General features: G+C 29.1%; 1 non-coding gene across 1 annotated transcript; it reads left to right on the top strand.

Moving 5' to 3' along the window:
- The first annotated feature begins 3363 nt into the window (after nucleotides 1–3363).
- Nucleotides 3364–3437, top strand: TRNAV-AAC. The gene has a single exon. It is a non-coding gene; the product is annotated as a tRNA-Val (tRNA).
- Nucleotides 3438–4926: the final 1489 nt, after the last annotated feature.

Genomic DNA, 4926 nt, shown 5'->3' with positions numbered 1-4926 from the left:
AAAGTTGTCAATGTAAGGGATTAGAGCGATATCGCTTAGCATAGACATCGTCTGAGATTGAAGATTAAAAACAATTTACAAAAATCTATTTTTTTAAACATACTTAAGACGTTCATTAGACTACATATACATACACATAATATATATATAGTAGTCATGTAAGGGTTTGAGTGGCGATGTTGAGTTGTTTGGGCACGACAAACAACCAGCTTAGAGAGAGTATCCATGATTTTTGTGCTAAGGGGAATTATAAGAGAGTATCATTCACCGATAGTGGAAGGGGATTACTACCTCCATAAACTAAGAAATATCAACTCAATTAGGAATTTTCTCCCATCTCCACAATGCATACGTTCTATTGGACGGCTCATTGCCAAAGAGAGGAGTTGATCTCATTCATTCTAGTTTTTCCTCTCGCAACATCACTTGGTTCGTAATAAGTTATTGTTTCTCATCAACAATATTTACCCATAATTTGTAAAAGTATCGAGCCCTATCGTGTACTTCTAAAAGTAATTTATGGTTATGTACCCTTTGTAGGCTTAGACATTTATATATGAAAATGTACTTCTGAAAGTTTATGTATCTGTTAAGTGATATATCTTTAAAGACGTGTCTATTAAGTTGAAAACGTAATAAAAAAAAGTTTTTGAAAATCTAAGTTTATATTTTCAAGTTAAACAATTTAATCCCTAGTAGAGTCGCTAGAGAGTTGTAACTCACGGAAAACCCTAGTCCTGGAAAAGCTCGAGGTTCGAGAAATTTCAACATTGATTTGTGTGTTAGAAATCTTTTTTATAAAACATTATTTTAAAAGATTTATACACATATGTCCTGACGTTATGGAATTGATTATAACAATAATTAATTTTGATCAAATTTCAAATAATCTTTTTAGATTTAAAATAATCAAATTAAAATTTGATTAAAGAAATATGTATTTAATTAAAAACAATTAATTTAAAATATTATATATTTGATAAGAGTCGCCAATTGTTTTTGAAAATCAATAAAATTATACGTTTATAAACGTATTTTTTTACCAGAGTTTCTTTTTAGTTTAGTATTTGGTGATATCTAGGAAAAGGTTTGCGCGTTATATCCTTCGTACATGTTTAAAACGGTCTCTACTTTATAAAGTTTTGGCTTTTGAAAATTAGTTTTATTGCGTTTTGGGTTTAGGATTTTATTACTTTTTAATAATCAATTATTTTTCTAGTCATAGATATGCACATGTTTTCGTTTATTAAAATTGTAACAACAATATTTAAATGCTGGTATCTGAAGTTGATGTAGACGATTAGTGATGAATATATTTGAAAAACATTAGTTTTTTGGATATTATAATTTAAAAATAAATTCCAAACAGGTCCTTATCAAAATATTTTTTATGAAAATATTATAAAAATATTTTAATGCTTTTCTAAATTTTAGAAAATTGTTTGGATTTCTAAAATTATAAAAATAATTTTGAAAAATTTAAAAGTTGAACCAAATAGGCCCTAGGACCGGTGTTCTCGGTCCTGGGTGCGATTTCTATCGGTCCTGGGATAAAGATCTCGATTGAGGTGCGGAAACTCTCGGTCGGGGTGTTGAAGACTCTCAATCAAGTGCGGAAGTCATTGGTTTTAATTGCGAGAGTCATTAGTCTTGATTTAGGAGACTCTCGGTCACATGGATGGATCATCGGTCGGATGCGGTAGTCCTCGGTCTTGTGTTAGTCTTAGGCTAACTTTCTTCAGTCCTTGGTGTTATAAACACCCAATCTTAGGTTAGCCTTAGGCTAACTTTACTCGGTCAGAAGTCAAGCCTAAGTTAACCTCGAGCTATATTTTCTTGGTTAGAAATCAAGAATGGGTTAGGTTTTCCCTGGTCTTGGGTTATCCTTGTGCTAACCTTCTTCGGTCGTCAAGAACATTAAACTGCAGGTTTCTTATTTTTGACAGGGGTCTTGATCCATTGATTCAAGGTCATGGGAAGCTTTGTATAGTTCCCAAGATTATTTATAACATCATTTTGAGGTATCATTCGATCAGGATGATGTCCCATTCAACTCAAACAGTTTTGAGGCAGAAAATGGGTTTTTGATTTTTGGATTTTATTGAAACGTAAAGAGTTTGTCAATAACTTCATTATGCTTCATATAATTGAAAGAAATCAAGACATGAAAACTAGTTGTTCATTTTAACCAATTCAAAAACTGAAATTTTTATTTTTATAAAAATTTAGTTTTTGATCAAACATGATCGAAATGGATTGGAATTGGTTCAAATATGTTTCCAACATCTCTAGAAGCCCGATTTTGAAAATTTTCAAATTCAAATTTGGGGTTTTCTTATTTAAGTCACTTGATTTTATTTTGTTTCAGTATAAAGCTTATAAATGATCTTATGATTGTTTCTCAATCAAGAAATCAGATAATAAGGTTGTATATGAAACTAGCAAAGCTAAAATATAAATTTTTAATTCATACAAATAATTCGTATTACATTGTGATTGGAAACTTATTTGGAGTTGGAGAACACTCTTTTACTCTCAGGGAAACTTCCTAAATTAGAGCATTATAGCCTTATACAAAAATTTCAAATTTTCAGAAAAGTTTGAAGAGCTCTAATGGCGAATTAATTTTCAGAGTTTGAAGAGTCTGAGTGAAGACATTTTATATTTTTTTTATTACATTAGTTTATTAAATTTTAATAAATTTTCGATAATACATTAATGGCTATGAGTTTCAATAGATTTTGTTTAATAAATTTAAAAAACCACAACATGATTTTGTGATGTAGTTGGTTTATCACATCATTCTATCACATTGAATGTCTCTGATTTGAATCGGAGCGAAGCCATTTTATAATTATTTATTACATTAGTTCGGTTCAAGTTCATAAAAAACAATTTATTAAATTTTCTATAATACAATGATGGCTATGGGTTTCAATAGATTTTGTCTAATAAATTAATAAATCACAACATGATTTCGTGGTGTAGTTGGTTATTATGTTAGTCTATCATACTAAAGGTCTCTGATTTGAGTCCGGGTGAAGCCATTTTTTCATTTACATTATTTCGGTTCAAGTTCACAAAAAATTAGTTTATTAAATTTTCGATAATACATTAATGTCTATGGGTTTCAATATATTTTATCTAATAAATTAAAAAATCACATCATAGTTTTGTGGTGAAGTTGGTTATCACGTCAGTCTAACACACTGAAGGTCTCGAGTCCGGGCAAAGCCATTTTATATTTTTGTATTACATTAGTTCGGTTCAAGCTTATAAAAAATCAGTTTATTTAACTTTCGATACTACATTAATGGCTATGGGTTTAATAGATTTCATCTAATAAATTAAAAATTCATATATGGTTTCGTGGTGTAGTTGGTTATCACGTCAGTCTAACACACTGAAGGTCTCCGGTTCGAGTCCGGGCGAAGCCATTTTAAATTTTTTATTACATTAGTTCGGTTCAATTTCATAAAAATCAGTTTATTAAATTTTTGATAATACATAATGGCTATGAGTTTTAATAGATTTTGTCTAATAAATTAAAAGATCACAACATGGTTTCGTAATGTAGTTGGTTATCACGTCAGTCTAACACATTGAAGGTTTCCGATTTGAGTCTGGGTGAAGACATTTTATATTTTTTTATTACATTAGTTCGGTTCATGTTCATAAAAAATAGTTTATTAAATTTTTGATAATACATTAATGGCTATGGTTTTCAATAGATTTTGTCTAATAAATTAAAAAATCAAAACATGAATTCGTTGTGAAATTGATTATCACGACAGTCTATCACACTGAAGGTCTCCGATTTTAGTCCGTACGAAATCATTTTATATCTTTTTTATTACATTAATTTGGTTCAAGTTCATAAAAAAACGTTTTATTAAATTTTCAATAATACATTAATGGCTATGGGTTTCAATAGATTTTGTCTAATAAATTAAAAAATCACAACATGATTTCGTGGTGTAGTTGGTTACCACGTTAGTTTATCACATTGAAGGTCTCTAGTTTGAGTCCGGGTGAATCAATTTTATATTTTTCTATTACATTTGTTCGGTTCAAGTTCATAAAAAAAGTTTATTAAATTTTCGATAATACATTAATGGCTATGAGTTTCAATAGATTTTTTCTAATAAATTAACAAAACCACAACATGATTGTAATACACGTCATTCTATCACATTGAATGTCTCCGATTTGAGTCCGAGCGACGCCATTTTATAATTTTTTATTACATTAGTTTGGTTCAAGTTCATAAAAAACAGTATATTAAATTTTCTATAACACAATAATGGCTATGGGTTTCAATAGATTTTGTCTAATAAATTAAAAAATCACAACATGATTTCGTGTTGTAGTTGGTTATCATAGCAGTCTATCATACTGAAGGTCTCCAATTTGAGTCCGGACGAAGCTATTTTTTTTATTTACATTATTTCGGTTCAAGTTCATAAAAAATCAGTTTATTAAATTTTCGATAATACATTAATGGCTATGGGTTTCAATAGATTTTATCTAATAAATTAAAAAATTACATCATGGTTTTGTTGTGTAGTTGGTTATCATATGAGTCTAACACACTGAAGGTCTCCTGTTTGAGTCCCGGAAAAGCCATTTTATATTTATTTATTACATTAGTTCGGTTCGAGCTTATTAAAAATTAGTTTATTAAATTTTTGATACTACATTAATGGCTATGGGTTTAATAGATTTTATCTAATAAATTAAAAAATTGCATATGGTTTCCTTGTGTAGTTGATTATCACGTCAATCTAACACATTGAAGGTCTCTGGTTCGAGTTCGGGTGAAGCCATATTATATTTTTTATTACATTAGTTCAGTTCAATTTCATAAAAATCAGTTTATTAAATTTTTGATAATACATGATGGCTATGAGTTTCAATAGATTTTGT

This window comes from Impatiens glandulifera, chromosome 2 (genome assembly GCF_907164915.1).
Source record: "Impatiens glandulifera chromosome 2, dImpGla2.1, whole genome shotgun sequence".
NCBI classification, from domain to species: Eukaryota; Viridiplantae; Streptophyta; class Magnoliopsida; order Ericales; family Balsaminaceae; genus Impatiens; species Impatiens glandulifera.
This window is presented reverse-complemented; position numbering and strand designations above follow the sequence as displayed.